The sequence below is a fragment of the Protopterus annectens genome, chromosome 4.part1 (assembly GCF_019279795.1).
Source record: "Protopterus annectens isolate FY-2018-M chromosome 4.part1, PAN1.0, whole genome shotgun sequence".
NCBI classification, from domain to species: domain Eukaryota; kingdom Metazoa; phylum Chordata; order Ceratodontiformes; family Protopteridae; genus Protopterus; species Protopterus annectens.
In genome coordinates this window covers 514294327-514315496 of record NC_056734.1, presented here as the reverse complement: position 1 = coordinate 514315496, position 21170 = coordinate 514294327, and the positions used below count along the sequence as shown (strand labels likewise).

The window sequence follows — 21170 nt, the reverse complement described above, 5'->3', positions numbered from 1 at the left end:
CGCAATCCTTTGTACAGCTGCTGCTGGTTATAAAATGGATGTCAGAAAGTCTGGTATAAATGGAGGCAGTCGACGCAGTTTCCTCAGTTTTTCTTGCCTTAACGGTCAGGAACCCCCCCCAAAAAAAGGTTAACCCAGGAAGGTAGCACCCTGGACACGTCATACAAAAAATAAAAATAGTCTGTGCCTTAGGAAAAAGGGGGAATGGAGGGTGAGAAACCAGGACTGCAAACAGTGAATACACCAACATCCACATTTATGTTAAGTGTACACAACTGTACTATGTTCATGTTTCACTGTTGCAGTCCTCACATAAGGGTGGATTCCCAAAGCCCAGGAAAAAAAAGAAAGGGTGGAAGAAAAATAACAGATTAAAGGCTGGTAAGAAGGTCCTGCAAAACTGCAGAGGCAAAACAAGTCCTAAATTTAGAAAACAAAAGTAGATTGTAATGCTTTGTGAAAGTATGGACAGACCACCAAGTAGCTGCTTCTAAAATGTCCTTAGTAGGCACACCTCTCAAAAGCTGCAGAGGTAGAAGCTGCTCTAGGAGAATGGGTCCTAATACCCTGAGGGGGAACCTTCCCATGCTGCAGGTAACAAAAGTGAATACAATGAGCAATCGATTTGGAGATGGTTTGTCTTGAAATAGCTTTACCCTGAGCCCCAGGAGCAAAACTAACCAAATGTTCACATTTTCTAAAGGATTTAGTCCTAAGCAGAATCTCAGCTGTCTATGTACATCAAGAGTGCAGAATCCTTTCCCCTTTATTTTGGGGGGTTGTTGAAAAATGTAGGCAGGTGAATAGACTGGTTAAGGGTTAAACTGGAAACTACCCTAGGCATGAAGGAGGGATTAGTTCTCAGAGAAACTCGATCAGAGTGAAAAATAATGAAAGGTTCTACTGCCATTAAGGCTTGCAGCTCAGATACCCTTCTAGCTGAAGTAATAGCTAAAAGGAAAGCAGTCTTCCAGGATAGAAACTTCAAAATCCGCAGAGGCAGCTGGTTCAAAGGGAGGCAGAGTAAATATTTCCAGGACAAAATTAAGATCCCAAGCAGGAGTAGGAGCTCTACTGGGAGGTCTAAGATTACTAACTCCCCTCAGGAACGGTTTCATCAAGGGGTGAGAAAAAATGGGTTGCTCATAAGAACAATGAGCCAAAATTGCTGAAGCGTGAATTTTGATTGAAGAAAAGGAAAGTCCACCATTATGCAGTCCTGCTAGGTAGTCAAGAATTAGGGAAAGGATGAGAAGAGTATTTTCCTTTAACCAGCTTCCTAAAGCAAAATCTCTTCCATTTATCTGCATAGGATTTTCTGGTGCTGGGCCTCATGCAGATCTTCAACCACCTGTTAGGAAAGATTTTAAGCATTAGCCAGGCACTTAAATGCATAGTTTTTAGATGAGGATGAAGGAATTTTCTCCCTCCCTGAACCAACAGATCTGATACCAGGGGAAGATGCCAAGGCTGAGACTGTGAAAGGCTGAGAAGGAGGGGATACCAATGCTGTCTGGGCCAATCTGACGCTATCAGAATAGCCTTTGGTTTTTCGTCCCTTATCTTTAGCAGCACTCTGGGAATAGGCAGAGGAGGAAATGTATAAACTGAGATGTCTCCATGGGAAGGACAACGAGTCCACCTTCCAAGCACTGTTGTGAAATTCCCTGATGCAGAAGGTTGGAAGGAGATGGTTGGTGTGAGAGGAGAAAAGAACCACTTGTGGGGTACCTCAATGATGAGTGATGCAGTGAAAAATGTCCTTGTTCAGTTGCCACTAGTGAGGATCCAGAACATGTCTGCTCAAATGATCAGACAAGGAGTTTAGCCTCCCTGGGAGATAGTGGGCTACAAGATGTAAGCCCATGGATGCTATGGACAATCGTCTCATGCTTTGTCTGCACAAAGGGCAAGATTAAGTCCCCCCTTGCTTGTTGATGTACCTCATGACTGCGGTATTGTCTGTCCTGATCAGCAGAGTCCCAGGGTAGAGTATGTCCTTTAAAGCCAGCAAGGACTGCTGCACTGCCATCAATTCTTTTAAGTTAATGTGCAGATGAATCTGCTGGTTGCTCCAAGTCCACTGTACGCCCCTGCCTTCCAGATGAGCCCTCCCCATGCAACATCTTTGGCATCCATGGTAAGAGTCTGTTTGGCAGGCAATGGGCAGAAAAACAGACCCTCGTTTTGAGAACAGGCTGTCGCCCAATAGGAACTCCATTTGTAGACATGGAATCACAGGAAGAATCAAGTCTAAGTCCTGTCTGTGTTGACACCAAAGATTCTTGAAGTACCATTGAAGTTCTCATGCAGCTTTGCATATGGGATCATCAAAATACATGAAGCCATGCATATGGGATCATCAAAAATACATGAAGCCATGAACTCCAGTGCTTGCAGGAATTGCCTTGCAGAGAGTAGGGCCATGCTTGCCAAGTTTCTGAAGTAAGCCGAAAGATCATCTTGCTTCTGTTGAGGGAGGAATATCATCTGGGTGGGTGTATTCAGACTCTCCCCCAAATAAAACAATCTCCCCTGTAGGAATGATCTTTGACTTCATTTCTTGAGGGTGTAACCCAAAGAGGAGAGTGTTCTTCACGAAACCAAATCCTTTTCTAGTTGTTCTGGGGAGTTTGCTTGAATGAGACAGTCGTCCAAGGAAAGGATAAATTTGAATGTTTCTCTGCCTGCAAAAAGCAATGGCTGGAGCCATGCACTTGGTAAAAACTCAGGGAGCAGTAGACAAGCCAAAGTACAATGCAGAGGATTGAAAGTGTTGCTCCCCCACCCTGAAGCTAAGGAACTGCCTGCAACCTTCGCTTATTGGTATGTGCAGATAAGCCTCCTTGACATCCAAAGTTACCAGCCATGAATCCTTGCCGAGCATTGTTAGTAACTGTTGAAGGGTGAGCATTTTGAATTTGGGAATCACCAGAAAAGTGTTTAGAATAGACAAATCCAGAACAGGGCACCAGATGCCCCTTTCTTGGGTACAGAAAAAGTCTAATAAAAACCTAGGTCTGCCTGATTTGCAGAAAAGTACAGTTTTGTACCTACCATAAATGTAGATGTTCGAGGATCCACATTGCTGCAGTCCTAACTATTGGGTAGTCCGCTGTCCAGTCGGCCCGAATACCAAAGTATATGGCTGACGTCGGTCAGGGCGCATTAGCGTCAGATGCGTCAGGGTACTAATGCGCATGACCGACGTCATATCCTCAGTCTTTTCTTGCCCCAGATGTCAGAAGACCCTGAAAAGATAAGGCCAACACCAAAAACTCCAAACATACCTGCACCAAAAATATGTACAATATATACAAAATTACTAGAATATAACCTCACCTACACAACCACCCCTAAACACAGAGGGAAGGAGGTGGACTGGTTGATCAGCAATGTGGATCCGAACACCTACATTTATCCTAGGTACAAAACTGTCCTATGTTCTTCATTCCACATTGCTGCAGTCCTAACTATTGGAATCCCAAAGCAGAGGTAAGGAGGCTGGCAAATCATAAGGAAGCAGGAACTGACAACATGCCTTGCAAAATAGCTGTGGCAAAACCAGCCCTAGATTTAGAGTAGAGAGGAAGGTGATAATGCTTAGAGAAAGTATGCACTGAACTCCAAGTAGCTGCCTCCAAAATATCCTTAGTTGCCACCCCTTAGAAATGCTGTTGAAGTGGCAGTAGCCCTAGTGGAATGAGGCCTAATCCCAACTGGAATCTCCTTGCCATGATGGAATAACAAAATGCAATGCAAAACCCAATCCACCTAGAAATAGTTTGTTTTGACACAGGCTTGCCCTGCGAACCCAAAAAAGAAACAAACAACTACTGAGACTGCAAAAAAACCTTAGTCCTGCTCAAATAATAACGCAACTGCCTGTGTACATCTAAAGTGTGCAAAATCTTTTCCCTTTATTTTGAGGATCTGCATAAAAAGTAGGCAAATGAATAGTTTGGTTTAAAGCCACACTAGAAACCACCTTAGGCATAAAGGAAGGATTAGTACGTAATGATACCCTATCCTTATGGAAAATCAAAAAGGCTCAACCATGTATAAGGGCCTGCACTAGAAACCCTTCTTGCAGAAGTAATGGCCAACAAAAAGCAGTCTTCCATGATAAGTATTTCAATTCAGCAGTAGCCATGAGGCTCAAAAGGTTGTAGAGTAAGTTTCTCCAACACAAAATTGAGATCCCAAGCAGGAGTAGGAGCTCTACGTGAGGCCTTATATTCTCTTTGCCCCTAAGAAATTGCTTGAACAAAGGATGCGAAAACAATGGTGGGTCACAATCATAGTGAGCTGAAATTGCTGCAGCATGAATCTTAATGGAAGAGTAAGACAAACCTTTGTCCAATAACTCAGTAAGATATTGAAGAGCCACACTCAAATTAGGCTCAGAAATCTCCAAATTGTTTGCTGCACTCCAAAATAAAAATCTCTTCCATTTTTCTGCGTACACTTTCCTTGTACTAGGTCTCCTGGCTTCCATAATCACATTTAAAACTTGAGGAAGTTGAGACCTGCTGTCTTTCAAAACAGAATATGCCAGGCTGTTAGATGAAGAGAGTGAAGCTTGACATTGAGCAGGTGACCGTCCCTCTGAGAACAGGTGTGGAATCAAGGGTAAAGGCCATGGAGGCTTCCTTACCAGACTCCTCAGTAATGGGTACCAGTGCTGTCGAGGCCAATCTGGAGCTATTAAAATCATCCTTGGCTTGTCTGACCTTTAGAAGCACCTTTGGGAGAAGAGGCAGAGGGGGAAAAGCATACACATGAAGATTTTTCCAACTGAAAGAAAGAGCATCCACTTTCCAAGCTGTGTGATGAAACCTCTTTGTGCAAAACTTTGGCAGCTGGTGGTTTAGTGGAGAAGCGAACAGATCTATGTCTGGAGTTCCCCATGACACTGTCAATTTTTGAAATACATGAAGATCCAGTTTCCACTCGGGATCCATGATTTGTCTGCTTAACACATCTGCTAAGGAGTTCTGTGCTCCGCAGAAACCTTGCCTGAAGAGTTAGCTGCAAGCTGAGCGCAGTCTCCCATAAAATCATTGCTTGCCTGCACAATGGGTAAGAATGTGTTCCCCCCTTGTTTGTTGATGTACCACATGACAGTTGTGTTGTCTGTTAGAATCAACACCTGCCCTGGAAGAAGTAACTCCTTGAAAGCCATTAATGCAAACTGGACTGCTAACATCTCTTTCATGTTGATATGTAGATGCTGTAGTCTGGCAGGCCACTTGTCTTGTATCCACTTTCCATTTAGATGAGCTCCCAAGCAATGTCTGAGGCATCTGTCGTTAGAATCTGACCCTCTGGCCGGGTCACAGAGTCCCTTGTTTAGGTGATATTCCTGAGCCCACCACAAAAATTCCGTTTGAATGCAAGGTATTATTTGAATGACAGTGTCCAAATCCTGGCAGTGCTGTGTCCATACATTTTGAGATACCATTGCAGCTTCCTCATATGCAGTTTGGCATTGGGAAGCACCAGAATACAAGATGCCATGAACCCTAAGGCTTGAAGGACTGTCCTTGCAGTCAGCCCGGACTGAAGAGATAGTTGATGGAAGTAACTGGAAAGATTCTTTTGTTTGTCCGGGGTTAAAAAGGCCATCTGGGCTGCTGTATTCAGTCTCACACCCAGAAAGCACATGTCTTGAGAGGGTACTAGACTGGACTTTATTTCGTTCACAGAATACCCTAGGCATCTTAGCACTGCTATGACAATCCAAATGCTGTAGAAGGACTTCCTTTCTTGAGCTAGAATCAGGCAGTCGTCCAAGTAAGGATAGATTTGAATTCCTTTTAGCCTGAAGTAAGCTATCACTGGAGCCAGAACCTTTGTGAATACTCTGGGCGCAGTGGATAAGCCAAAGGGCAATGCAGAGAACTGATAATGAGAATTTCCAGCTCGGCAGATACTTCCTGCAACTTAGTCTTATAGGCACATGAAGGTAAGCTTCCTTGAGATCTAAAGTTACCATCCAGTGATCTTTGCCCAGCAGAGGTAAAAGCTGTTGTAACGTCAACATTTTGAACTTGGGAATGTCCAGATAAGTGTTGAGGATAGATAAATCCAAAATTGGTCTCCACGTGTTCCCTTTTTGGTACTAGGAACAGGCGAGAATAAAATCCTAGGCCCCTTTCTGGTACAGGAACTGGCTGAATGGCCCCTATTTGGAGCAACAGAGCAATTTGCTTGTGAGCCTCTTTTCTTTGTAGAGGAGGAATGTCTGGCATGCCTTTGAAAGGAGGCAAGGTATGGAAATAAAACCTGTAACCGTGGTGAATGATATCCAGAACCCATCTGTCTTGGGTAATTAAATCCCAATTTTCTTTGAAAAGAGACAGCCTTCCTCCCAAAGGTGCTGCCAGGCGAGAATGTACTGGCAGCTGAAAAGGCAGGTCATTGGGTCTGCTTACGAAAGGACTGACCCCTGCCCTCACCAGAAGTCTGAGCAGTAGAACTCCCTGTCCTAGGCCTAAAAGAACCTTGAGCTCTGCCCCTACCACGTCTAGACCTACCCCTAGACTGGGAATCATAAGCAGGATAAGTCCATCCCTTAGTAGGCCAATTTCTACTAAACTTCGGAGGCTGCACCTGCAAAAAATCCTTAACAGTTTGCATAGACTTAGCCTTGTCCTCCATTTTCTTTAAAACTGCTTCCACAGGCGAACCAAACAACACATCAGACTGCAAAGGAGCATCCAAAATCCTTGTTTTAACATGCTCAGCTAAATTCTGATCTCTCAACCAGGCATGCCTACGAAGAACAGAACCAGTGGCAAAAAAGACTGAGGATATGACGTCGGTCATGCGCATTAGTACCCTGACGTACTGACGTCAGTCTAATGCGCTGACCGTCAGCCATACTTTGGTATTCGGGCCGACTGGACAGCGGACTACCCAATAGTTAGGACTGCAGCAATGTGGAATGAAGAACATCTGGCTCTATAGCCCCCGTAGTCAGTAAAGAAGAAATGCGAGTTTCTACCTCTGCCCTGATAGATCTGGGTATGTCTGGGAACTCTTGTAAAACCGGGAAAGTGTGAAAGTAAAACTTGTAACCTTGGTTTACTATACTGCGCACCTATTTGTCATCTGTGATGGTAGACCATACCTCTGCGAACCTGGCTAACCTTCCCCACAAAGGAAACCCAGGGCACGCAGAGGTAGGCACAAGAAGGCCGGAGTGATTGTGAATGTTTGCTTTGGGAAGCTGGCTTAGAACTCCCCAATTTAGCAGAAGAGGAATGCCATTGTTCAGCCCTCTGAGGGCCAGAAGTCTGCCCTCTGGAAGATCTGAAACCCCTAGGCCTAGAGAGATCCTGCTTGCCAGGATCAGGGAAAGACCAATTCTTGGAAGGATAATCCTTACTAAACCGAGGAGGCTGAACCTGAAAGAAATATTTTACAGCTTGCACAGATTTCGCCTTATCCTTCAACTTCTTCAGTACCTCCTCAGCCTCATTACCAAAAAGATCATCCTTCTGCAAAGGAACATCCAGCAATTTAGACAAATGGTTCAGAAAGAGGCTGCTCCCTGAGCCAAGCATGCCTTCGAATTACAGAACTAGTGGCTGCTGCCCTGCAGGAAGCCTCCAAAGTGTCAAAACCACAATGAAGTGAATGCTTATCAACAAAAGTGGCAGAATTCAATAAGTCTTGTAAATCTTTGTTCTCCGTCATGGAGGGAATATCACCAAGTTTAGTCTTAATAGCCTCCAAAGTATGCTGCTGCTACTTCAGCATGTGAAAAAGACAACTGATCTAATGGCAAGAGTTGCAGAGGTATAGACTTTTTTACCCCACCTGTAAGGCCCTAAACTCCTTATCAGAAGGCATAGGGTCACCCTTAGGCCCTTGAGAAATAACTTCTGGATCAGCAGTAGGGTTTTTTAAAAGGAATTTCAGATTCAGGAACCCTGTAATACCTACCCGGTTTTATGGGGGCAGGAGGAACAGAATTAGGAGTTAAAGAATTTTCCATGAAAACATCATCCACATCTTCCAAAACTGGAGATATAGCCAGAGGCTTATGCTGTGGCAGATCCAAAAATTCCCCGATTCTTTTCTGGAAAATTTATTTTACATTTGTTGACCGGGCTAGTCCAGCTGGATATAAGTCCATTTTCAGTGGAGGCCCGGGGAGAAAAGCTCCACAAATTACAACATAAAAGGTAAAGACAAAGACAATAACAGTATAATTTGGTACATAAGAAGTTTTAACAATTGTAGTAAAAGCCTAAGATTATATATTTTATATTTCAGTAGGAAAAATTTATCTAAGAACAGATAAATAAGACTAATACATTTGTATTAGAAATGGTGTAGTACAAATCTTTATAACATATTACAAAATTAGATACAGCTAGTAATTTATGATAAGAGATACTAAGGTCTCACAAAAACCTAAGAAAAACACTAGAGATCAATAGATAGAGTATAGAACAGCAAACAAGGATGGATTTCTAGTGTTATTTAACATATAGGTTGTGATACTATATGAAGGTGTTTGATAATTCCACAGTATATACTTATTTACATGAGAAAAAAATCCTAAGGAAGGTTAAGCTCACTAAAAATTAGTGAGACAACACAAGATCATGATCATGGGAGGCCAGGAATTGTGGGAGTCTAGTTAATAGTTAGGTACTTAGTCTAGGTTAACACAGGGGCATAGCCAGTGTGATCTGAGGTAGGGTTTAAGCTTGCTTTTAAATAAGCTGACAGAGGATATTGAGGTTAGCTGGCTTGGGAGGATGTTCCAGGCTTTACCTACTGTATTGGAGAACAAGGTGTCACCAGCTAAGTTGTTGGATTTTGATATTCGTACAAGTAGGTTATTAGCTGAGTGTAAGGTCTTGAAGTTATTATAGGGGATGACTAGGGATGTAAGTATGGGATTATTTTGAGGTAAATACAGGATCTTATGGGCTATTAATTGATTGAAAAGTATTAAAATCCTGACATTCTCATTTAAAATGCTCCCTAAGGGTATTCAAAGTATCCCCAAATGAAAAATCCTATGGAGGGGAGGCAGAAGGAATAGAGTCCTCGGCATCAGAATCCTCAAAGCCAGAAAAAAGTTGAGAATTTCCTTCTTCACCAGCAGACATGCTGGAAGTCTCAGAATCCGAGACAAACAAAACATCAGAAGAATTCCCTAATTCTCTTTGAAGGGGGGAATGACAACACATAATCGGGGAAAGATCAGCAGCCATCTTTACCAACTGGGACTGAGGCACAGTAGGGGAAGGCAGACACCTGCTTGTGAGAAGGTTTGCAGCTGGACGGTTTACTAGCAATGCGGAGGGACTCAGGAGGCCTAGCAACTGCAGAAGTCTGAACTAAGGTAGTCAGTCTGGTTCTGGTCTCATGTCAAAAAGAGACGTCAAAAGCAGTTGCCTGCAAAGCGGCTCCGGACCCACCTGAGGCGGCGAGAGGTGGAGGGTCTGAAGACAAAAAAGCAGCCTGGTGGCGTGGAGGACTCCGTAAAGGTCTCGGCAGAGGCTTGCGGCTGAAAATCTGCAGACTGCAGGAGTTGCGAAAGCGCCTCACTGACTCACTGCGCTGACTACCAATTTCACCAGTGCATCATTAGATTTAACCCGAGGCCTGTCGCGGTCCTTGTCTTTGCATTTCTTATAAACAGCTGAAGTTGGGAGACCAGAAGATGCCATACCGACGAACTTAGGCTACACTCTGAAATGCTTACACAAAATCTTAGCTCTATGTGATTTCTGTGCTTCTTTTAACCTGCATACCATATGCCAGTTAGGGGCGTCATGCTCAAGGCCCAAACAAGTGATACAATAGGAATGAAAATCAGGGTGCGGAATCTGTTTTTCACAGGCAAAACAGTTAACTATCTGACATTCGTTAAAGCAAGAAAAGAGGATCCCCAGTGGGGTACTTATCTGAAGGAGTCTTCAACTTGGTAGTATGAAAGCAAAATGAAGGTAAACAGCAAATCGGCACTAGTGCGAATTGCATCTGCTTCGGGCTCCACTGCAAGAAAGACTGAGGAAATGGCGTTGGCTGCCTCCCTTTATACCGGACGTTCTGACATCAGTTTTACAACTGGCGGCAGCCAACATCATATACCAAGGACTCTGGTATTCGGGCCAACTGAGGGCTACCAGGAGCCTGATGACCCATATGCGAGGACTGCAACAGTGAAACACTACCCATATGGGAGGACTGCAACAGTGAAACACTAAACATCTGGAGCCTTTTTCATAGGCTTATGACTGGAAGATTTACCTGCAAGTCTGAAGGACTCAGGAAGCCTGGCAAACGCAGAAGTTGCAGTAGAGGTAGTTTGATATGAGCTTGCTGTATGAACGAAGAACGGAGGCCTCTGACACCAGAGTCATTTTAGCAGCTCCAGCTGAGGTGACTGGCGAAAGGTCAGAAGGCAAAATGGAGGCCAGAGGCCTGGGGAACTGAAATGGTCTCAACAGAGGCCTGTGGTTGAAAATCCGCCGACTGCAGGGACTGCAAAGGTGCCTCACTGGCTACCACATGACTGACAGCCATCTTATCAGAGGACTTAACCTTCTGAAGCCTTTTGCAGTCCTTATCCACATGTTTCTTGGGGATATCCAAAGCCTGAAGACCAGCAGACGCCGTACCGACAAACTTAGGCCAAACTCCAAAATGTTTAGATAAAAGCTTAGCCCAACAACGAACAGTACGCAGATTAAAGGAGGCACAGAGATCACAATTAGGAACGTCGTAGTCAAGGCCTAAACAAATAATGCAATAGAAATGAAAATCTCTATGGGGAATCTGCTTTCCACACGTAAGACAATTATTAACCTTTTCTGACATTCGCTAAGGCAAGAAAAGGATCCCCAATCTGGTACTTAGCTGTAGTGGACTTCAACTTTACAGTCTGAAACCAAAAAAGGTAAACTGCCAACTGGCACTCGTGCAAGAAATGCTTCTGCTTCAGGCCCCGCTGCAAGGAAGACTGAGGAAGTGACGTCGGCTGACTCCTTTTGTATCGGATGTCCTGACATCCTTTACAACCGTTGACAGCCAATGTCATACTTACTTACCTTTGGTATTCTAACCAATCGAGGGCTACTGGGAGCCAGACAACCCATTGGTTAGGACTGCAACAGTGAAACAAGATGAACATCCAAGTTATCAAGAGCCAATGCACCAAGAGGTAAAGATGGATCTGAAAGTGAAGTTCAGTCTTCCAGGGTTCCAGCTCAGTTTCCCTTCCCCAACCCCACAAGAGAGTCAAAGAGGGGGTAAAAGTCAGATGTATTGAGGTCCATCTGCACTGGCGTAGATGTTTCATATATGTTCAGATCCATGAACTGCAGATCTGAGGATTGGCTCAGAGGGTTCTTTGGGGGGGGGGGTCATAGATGTTCTCTGGTCAAGTTGCGGAGATAACACCAGGATGATCCCCAAGTGAATCTGTTGTTGAAGAAATCACCGCTTCATACCACAGATATCTACTTCCGTAAGGCTCTCTGAAGGATGATCCGATCTCACTTAAGAGGCTATTAAAGAAGCCCACAATGGTCTTTTCTCCTGCAAAACAGGAGAATGCAACTGTGGGCTAATCAGATCTGGGAAGAAGAATAATGTAGGTGAAGGAGATTGTAACAGACCTGTCTTAGGATCGGATGGCTTACACACTTTTGGTGCTAGACCCAGAACTGTTGGGTCATGACAGTTTACAAGATTTCTTAAAAGCTCTTCTCGTGAGTTTTGTTTCTCCAAGATCTTTAACCCTCTGTCCTTGTCCTTCTATACTGATTTTTCAGCTACCTTAGAGGGAGAAGACAAACAACTGATCCTATCTGAGGAAGCAGCAGAAAGGCAATTCCACAGCACTGTGTTACTCTAAAGTATAGAGTACTACTGAAAACCCCAGCAAGATATCCAATTGTTACCAAACTATTTTCATTTTAAACTTGAAAACACTAAAGGATAGAACCCAATAGGGCCTACCTGCTGAAGAACAAAATACAACAATTAAAAAAAAACATCTCTCCCTACATGGGTCTACTTTGTATTATCGAAAATACGGTTAATCGAACCGTACTTCTGATAAACTTCCGCGAAAGTGCATTACATGGAAAATGCACTTTCGCGGAACAAAAACAGTAAAATTTATTTTATTTTACATTTGTTGACCGGGCTAGTCCAGCTGGATATATGTCCATTTTCAGTGGAGGCCCGGGGAGAAAAGCTCCACAAATTACAACATAAAAGGTCAAGACAAAGACAATAACAGTATAATTTGGTACATAAGTTTTAACAATTACAGTACAAGCCTAAGATTATATATTTTATATTTCAGTAGGAAAAAGGAAAAATTTATCTAAGAATAGATGAATAAGACTAATACATTTGTATTAGAAATGGTGTAGTACAAATCTTTATAACATATTACAAAATTAGATACACCTAGTAATTTATGATGAGATACTGAGGTCTCACAAAAACCTAAGAAAGAAAAACACTAGAGATCAACAGAGTATAGAAGAACAGCAAACAAGGATGGATTTCTAGTGTTATTTAACACATAGGTTGTGATACTATATGAAGGTGTTTGATCATTCCACTGTATATACTTATTTACATGAGAAAAAATCCTAAGGAAGGTTAAGCTCACTAAAAATTAGTGAGACAACACAAGATCATGATAGGCTAGGAATTGTGGTTGTCTAGTTAATAGTTAGGTACTTAGTCTGGGTTAACACAGGGGCATAGCCAGTGTGATTTGAGGTAGGGTTTAAGCTTGCTTTTAAATAAGCTTTCAGAGGATATTGAGGTTAGCTGGCTTGGGAGGATGTTCCAGGCTTTACCTACTGTATTGGAGAACAAGGTGTCACCAGCTAAGTTGTTGGATTTTTATATTTGTACAAGTAGGTTATTAGCTGAGCATAAGGTCTTGAGGTTATTATAGGGGATGACTAGGGATGTAAGTATGGGTGTATTTTGAGGTAAATACAGGATCTTATGGGATACTATTAATTGATTGAAAAGTATTAAATTTGGCAGCTCTAACCATCCTAACTGATTCAGATTGATACAGTGATGAGTTCTATAGGAGGACCCAGCTGCAAATCTGGCAATATTGTTGTAGGAGGATGTAAGTTTACTCAGATTACTTCTACATATTTTGGTATAGATAGGGGAGGCATAGAGCAAGGTAGAGATGAGGTGGGTACGAGCAACAGTAACCCTGGCTGGAGGTGTAAGAAAGGGTTTTATTCTATAGAGGGAACCTAGTTTCTTGTTTACTATTTTTATGGTGTTATTAATGTGAGGTTCAAAGGACAAGTTATCTATTAGTACCCCGAGTAGTTTGGTGGTTGGTTCCAGGGATATTATAGTTCCATCATTTGAAGTAAAGTTAAGTGGGGAGGTTCTGCGGGTGGGGGTAAATAGTAGCATTTTTGTTTTTTTGGGGTTAAGGATAAGACGTCTTTGTAGGAGCCAGTTTTCAACTGTACTAAAGGCCATTTGGGTTAGTGACTGAAGTTCTGATTGAGAAGCAGCAGCGCATATGAGTGTGGAGTCGTCAGCGTATTGGATACAATCAGCTTGAGGAATTACAGAATGAAGGTCATTTGTAAAGATGGAGAAGAGTAATGGGCCTAATATAGATCCTTGCGGGACCCCTAGAGTGACTGGGACGTGGAAAGATAAAGTATTTTCCCATAGTACAGCCTGTTGCCTGTTATGTAGGTATGATTGGAACCATTGTACAGTATGGTTGTCCAATGACAGGTTGAGTGCGTCTATAAGGAGGTGGTGATTCACCATGTCAAATGCTTTGGACAGATCAATAAAAACAGCTGAGGATAGAGTATCAATATTACGATTGCTGTTAATATGGTTAGTGAAGGATAAGAGAGCAGAGGTGGTGCTATGAAATGGTCTAAAGCCATGTTGACAGGGTGCTAATAAATTGTGATCGAGTAGGTAGGTTAACAGTTGTATGTGTACACATTTCTCCATTATTTTTGCCAAAGGAGATAGAATAGCTATGGGCCTATAATTGGACAACTCTTTGGAGTTACTGCCCTTATGCAGGGGAATTATGTGAGAGACTTTCCAGATTAGGGGAATAGATCCTTCAGAAATAGTTCTGTTAATGAGGATGGATATGGGGTAGGCTATGACTTTAGCAGCTTTTTGCAGGTATTCTGCAGGTAATTTATCAGCAGAGATAAGTGAAGTGGGCACTGGCTGAAAATGAAATTGATGAGAATTATTGGTAAAGGTTGTGGCAGAGCCTGGGATGCTAGGGGATAGCTGGTTGGCTAGGGATTGTATGGTTTCAGTGAAAAAAGTATTAAATGAGTCTGCTATTTGGATGGGATTGTTTTGATCAGAGGGAGAGGGAGTACTTGAGCATCCAGGGTGTAGGAGGTTATTGATACCTCGCCAGAATTTTTGGGGATTATTTTGGTTGGTTTGTTGTAGTTGGTAGTAGTAGTTTCTTTTATCAGCTAATATGGCTTTTTTGTTTCATTTCTTAGCTGTCTGAATTGCAGGTGGTCTGAGGAGCTTTTTGTTGAGCGCCATTTGGCCCATTGTTTATTTCTTTGGAGGATTTTTTGTTTGGTCGTTTTGGTGAGCCATGGTGCCGGTTTGGTTCTAATTCTAACTGCGTAATGGGGCATGGCTGTCTAAAATGGTTAGAAATTTAGAGTTAAAGTATTTCACAGCATTATCTATTGGGAGGTATTTCAGGGGTGACCAGTCACAGGTGACTAGTTCAGCTTGAAAGTGAGCAGGGTTAAAATTTTTGGTAGTGTGAATAGTTCTACAGATGGCAGAGTTTAGGATGACAGTTTTTATTCTGATTAAATAGGTAAGCAAGTTATCACTTATGTCCTCAGGGAGGGTGCCTGTTTTATAGTTTAGTTGGGGGGTATTAGTGAGTATCCAGTCAAGGGTACTAGTTTTGTTGTTAGTTTTATTGGTGCGGGTTGGGGATGTTATAGTTTGAGTAAAACCATATAAGTTGATATGAATAGAAGGCTGCTCAGATATACAGGAGTTCCAGTGTAAAATGTAAAAAAAAAAGAACATAGCAAACTAAATATTATGCAGGGGCAAGCCCCCCTGCAACCCCCCCCACTTTATTATTCTCATTCAGAGATCGCACTACAGTGGGGAAAAGGAAATATCCCCTTATCCCCACTGTACCATGATCTCAAGAGGAGTTTCCTTAATTGTACATCAACAGTATACATTTAAGTACAACTAAAGTACAGTTTTGTACCTACCATAAATGTAGATGTTTGCAGCAGTGTATACACTCTGTCATTACACTTGGGTTATCCTGCCGTCAGGCGGTCCCCCACAGTCGGCCAGAGTTCCAAAGTCTTGGTCCGGCGTCTGTTGCTGTCGCTTCTACCCTGACGTCAGTGCGCCAGGGGTGTACAAGATGCAGCAGACGCCATTTTCTTCAGTTTTTCTTGCCCCAGATGTCAGGTGACCCCAAATAGGTAGGCAATACATATTGCTAATAAGACATACATAAAAATGAAACCAAAACTTTGTTACCAGCAAATGCACCACACAGGTTGTAAAGGATAGAAGGCATAGACAAGTACCAGCAAGGAAGAGGGGAGGGAGGGTAAACTGGACTGCAGCAGTGTATACACTTGAACATCTACATTTATGGTAGGTACAAAACTGTACTATGTTCATAGTGTTACACTGCTGCCGTCATTACACTTTGGTAGAATCCCAAAGATGAGGTTGGGTGGCTGGTTCTATAAAGCATTAGTGGTGGTTATAAGGCCCTGCAGCACTGCAGTGGCAAAGCCAGCTCTGGATTTAGAGCAGAGGCAGGTGGTAATGCTTGGTAAAGGTATGCACAGAACTCCAAGTTGCAGCTTCCAAAATGTCCTGGGTAGGTACTCCTCTGAGGTAGGCAGTTGAAGTGGCTGTAGCCCTGGTGGAATGAGACCTAATGTTGCTAGGTACAGCTTTCCCATGTTGTGTCTAGCAGAAACATACTGTGTCCTATCCATTTTGAGATGGTCTGTTTTCAAATAGCTTTTCCCTGTGATCTTGCAGCATATGCTACAAACAATTGCTCAGTTTTCCTGAAAGCTTTCGTTTTGTCCAAGAAGCATAACTGTCTGTACATGTCCAAGGAATGCAGAAGTCTCTCCCCTTTATTCTGGGGATTTGGATAAAATGTTGGCAAGTGAATAGTTTGTTTAGAGCCACACTTGATACCGCCTTTGGCATAAAAATAGGGTTTGTTCTTAAAGACACCCTGTTTTGATGAAAAATGATGAAAGGTTCCACTGCCATTAGTGCCTGTAATTCTGATGCTCTTCATGCTGAGGTTATTGCCAGAAGCAGAGCAGTTTTCCATGAGACATATTTTAATTCTGCTGAATTGGCTGGCTCAAGAGGAGGTAAAGTTAATTTCTCCAAGACGAAGTTGAGGTCCCAAGTTGGAGTTGGTGCTTTATGGGGCGGTCTTATGCTTTTAGCCCCTCTGAGGTATTGTTTTAACAAAACATGAGAAAATTGGTGGATCTGTGTTGTAATGGGCAGAGATGGCAGAGGTGTGGATCTTAATGGATGAAAAGGATAGGCCTTTGTCCAGCATCTCAGTTAAATATAGTATCCGAGGAATATTTGGGACAAGAGGGTCAAAGCTCTGTGCCTGGTTCCAGGCACAGAATCTCTTCCATTTATCCAAACAGGCTCTCCTGGTGCTAGGTCTCCTGGCCTCCAAAATGACATACATAACAGCTTTAGAGAGGTGTTTGCTTGACTAAGGAATCTGCCATGCAGCCAGGTTTAAAGTTTTGAACTGTATGTGAAGTATCTGGTTGTTTTGCTGAATCAGAAGATGTGGAATTTGAAGTAAAATCCATGGCAAGCCTTGTGCCAAGTTCTTTAAGACTGGGTATCAGTGCTGGCATGGCCAGTCTGGGGCAATCAGGATAATTTTTGGCTTTTCTTGTCTAGCTTTTAGGAGTACCTTTGAAAGGAGAGGCAGTGGTGGGAAGGCATATACTTGTAGGTTTTTCCAGCTGAATGAGAGGGCATCCACTTTCCATGCTTGTTTGTGGTAAGTCCTTGTGCAGAATATTTGTAGCTGGCAATTCATAGGGGAAGCCAACGGATCTAAGTCCGGGCTCCACCATTTTTGTGTTATGCTGAATATTTGTGGATTTAATTTCCACTCCTGCGGATCCATGTCATCTGCCAGAGTATTTTTCTCTCCTGGCAGGAATTGTGCTTGCAAATGAACTTGATAGGTTAGAGCTGTGTTCCACAAAGTCATGGATCGTCTGCAGAGGGGATATGAATGAGTGCCCCCTTGCTCGTTTATGTACCACATAACTGTGGTGTTCTGTCTTGGGTAGGAGTGGTCCTGGATGCAGAAGGTCCTTGAAAGCTATAAGGGCATTTTGTACAGCTATCATCTCTTTTTGATTGATGTGAAGATGCCTTTGTTCTGCGGCTCACTTGCCCTGAAAACATTTTCCTGCCAAGTGTGCTTCCCAGGCGTAATCCGAAGCATCTGTTGTCAGTGTTTGCCTGGCTGTGGGTTGAGTGAAAGGCTGTCCCTTGAGGTGACAGGCTTGTGCCCACCATCGAAAGTCCTGTTGAAGGCAAGGGATAAGTGGTATTACTGTTTCCAAACTGTGACAGTGTTGAGACCAAACACTCTTTAGGTACCATTGTAATTTCTTCATATGCAGTCTGGCATATGGAATTAGTAGTATGCAAGATGCCATGAACCTCAAGGCCTGCAGAATTTTTCTTGCAGGGAGCTGGGTTTTTGTTAGCATCAATTGAAAGTATCGAGTCAGTTGCCCTTGTTTGTCTGGTGTGAAATAAGCCATCTGGGACGTTGTATTTAAGCTGGCACCCAGGAATATTCTCTTGTGAGGGCACTAGTTTTGACTGCTTTTCATTTACTGTGTACCCTAGGCAAATTAGCAATCTTTTTACAAACACCAGTTGCTTTAGAAGAACGTCTTTGTTCTCTGCTTGAATAAGGTAGTCGTCCAAGTATGGGTAAATTTGAATTCCTTTTTGTCTGCAAAATGCAATTACTGGTGCCAGGCATTTTGTGAAGACCCTGGGCGCTGAAGATAAGCCAAAGGGCAGTGCAGAGAATTGGTAATACACTAAACCAGCTATGAATCTGAGGTATCTTCTGCAATTTTGTCCGATAGGGACATGCAGGTATGTCTCCTTGAGGTCCAAAGTAATGAGCCAAGCCTTCTTGCCCAGCATGGGAAGAAGCTGCTGTAGCATCAACATTTTGAATTTCGGAACATCGAGGTAAGTATTTAGAGAGGAAAGGTCCAGTATGGGTCCAGGCTTTGTCCTTTCTGGGGACCAGAAAGAATCTAGAGTAAAATCCTTGACATTGTTCCTGTTGTGGCACTTTCTGAATAGCTCTCATGTCCATGAGGGCGGTAATTTGCTGTTGAGCCTCTGCCCATTGATTTTGTGGCAGGTCTGGCATTGCTTTTAGTCTTGATAAAGTGTGAAAGTGAAACCTGTAACCCTGAGACAATATTCAGAACCCATTTGTCTTGGGTGACCATACGCCAATTTTGATAAAAAGTGCTAGTTTTCCCAAGGGGGCTGCCAAAAGGGAAGTGCTTGGCATCTGAAGGGGGAAGTCACTGGGACTGTTTCCTACAAGGTTGTGACCAGTCTACCCTCCTTTTGGGGTGGAAACACCCCATTGTCGAGGTCTGCACGAGCCTTGGGGCTGAGATCTCCCTCTTGGGCGTCTGTATCTGCCCCTTTGTGGTCTGTCTGACACTGGAAAGGAGCAATTTTTTGTAGGCCAATTTCTGCTGAATAGAGGTGGCTGTACCTGTAAGAAATCCTTCACCGTTTGCATAGATTTTGCCTTATCCTCCATTTTCTTTAATACCTCTTTTGCCTTAACACCAAATAGGACATCCTGCTGTGAAGGTGCATCCAAAAATTTTGCTTTGACATGATCAGGTAAACCTTGTTCTTTTAACCAGGCATGCCTTCGAATCACAGATCCTGTAACTGCTGCTCTACAAGAAGCCTCCAATTAATCATAACCACATTGTAAAGTATGTTTTCCCACTTGTTCAGCTGGATGCAATAAATCCTGCATTTCCTTATAGCCAGGATGTTCTGCATTAGTAAGCATTTTCTGTTTTAACAGAGACATTAAGTATTGCTGATATTTAAGCATATGAAACTGGCAATTTAAAGCCCTCACTGCTAAAGTTGCAGAAGTGTAAACTTTCTTCCCCCATCTGTCTAAAGCTCTAGAATCCCCATCAGAGGTAACTGGATTTTTAGCCGTGGAAGCCTTTACCCCCTTTGGGACCCTGGGAAATAGTTTCTGGGTCCGCAAAAGGGTTTTTATAAAGAAATTTGTGAGAGTCAGGGACTCTGTAGTATCTGTCTGGCTTGACTGGAGCAGGGGGCAAAGAATCAGGATTTAAACTGGATTCAGTGTACACAACATCCACAATGTCCAACACTGGCGGAATAGCAAGGGACCTGTGCTGAGGCAGTAAAAGAATCTGAGCCTTTTCTAGGATTCTGAATAATCCTGGCCCTCCCAATGGAAATGCTCCCTCATGGTATGTAAAGTTTCCCCAAAAGAATAGTCCTCTGGAGGAGAGGCTGAAGGAACCTATTCTTCAGCATCAGAATCCTCATAGGGGAGTAAAGAGTATCCCTGATCTGAAGAGGAATCAGAAGAAATGGAAACCTGGTCAGAGGAATCAGTCTGCATCCCACCAAGGTCTTTTATCAGGAGGGGGATGGGAACCCCTGATCAGAGTAATTAAGTCTTCGGTTATTTTGAGCATCTGTTTTTTTAGGCATGGAAGCCTGTCCAGGAGAATGCTGCACTTGTTTCTTTGTCTTTAAAGGAGTTTTAGCCTTGGCTGTAGATTTGATGGCAAGCTGAGAATGTCTGAAAACACCCTCAGAAGCAGATGCCTGCTCAGCGGCTCCGGACCCTTCTGATGGATTAGTATCTGCAGGCCCTAAATCTTGAGTATCCAGAGGCCTAGCCATCTCCACGTGGGAGTCGGATGCAGCCTGTGTTTCTGAAGTAGCGGTTGTCAGGGGCTGCGAATGTGCCTCACTGAAGATCGGAGAACCGGCGACTGGCCTAGAAGAGGTTTCATCTTCAGTTTTGGGCCTCTGCCTGTCCTTTATCCTTGTCTTTGCTCTTTTTGTGTATTCCGGTAGCCGGTTGTTCCGACGGCATGGTATAATTGAACCTTCAGCCAAAATAATGTCGGGCAAAATCAAACTGACGTTTAGTAGTGCGCTTGTTAAATCTAGCACAAAACCGACTAGTGACGTTGTGGTCTGGGCCTAGGCATGGAATACAGTAAGAAAGAAAATCCTTATGAGGTATTTGCTTCCCACAAGAAATACAATTAACTTTTACTGACATCAATCTGAGGCAAGAAAAAGTTTCCCCAACGGGGTACTTCGCTTTATTGAAGACTTCGGTTCTGAAATTCAAATTGAAAATCTCAGGAGTCAGCCGACCGGCACTTGCGAACTGCTTTTGCTTCAGGCATCGCAAGGCAAGAAAGACTGGAGAAAATGGCGTTGGCTGCATCTTCTATACCACTGGCGCACTGACGTCAGGGAAGAAGCGACAACAACCAACGCCGGACCAAGACTTTGGAACTCTGGCCGACTGCGGGATCACCTGACGGCAGGATAACCCAAGTGTAATGACTGCAGCAGTGTAACACGAACATCAGGACATGCAAACTGCATTTTTTTTCTTTAGCAAATGCATTCGACAAAATGCACTTTAGCTGAACTGTGTTTGATAAAGTACGGTTCGATGAGCCGTACTTACAAATAGGACCCATATTATATATATATATATATATATATATATATATATATATATATATATATATATATATATATATATATATATCAAAACATTGTGCTAATTAGAGTAGTGAAAGTATATATAAAATCAAGTCTAAAAAGGAAAATGGGGCAATTTTAATTTACTTGTTGCTAAAACATGGAGATCAGAACCCCTTGAATTGCACTACTGTTAGGTTCAAGAGAAAACTATATCTGAGGTATTCAGGGAGAAGAGGTATTCTGAGTAGGGGAGAAGTCAAGGCCCTAGA

At 43.1% G+C, this 21170-nt stretch overlaps 1 protein-coding gene across 1 annotated transcript in view; it reads right to left on the bottom strand.

Moving 5' to 3' along the window:
- The window catches only part of LOC122801243 (high density lipoprotein binding protein), a 1918659-nt gene that overhangs the window by 871856 nt on the left and 1025633 nt on the right, over positions 1 to 21170 (bottom strand). The gene's annotated exons all lie outside the window — the stretch shown is intronic.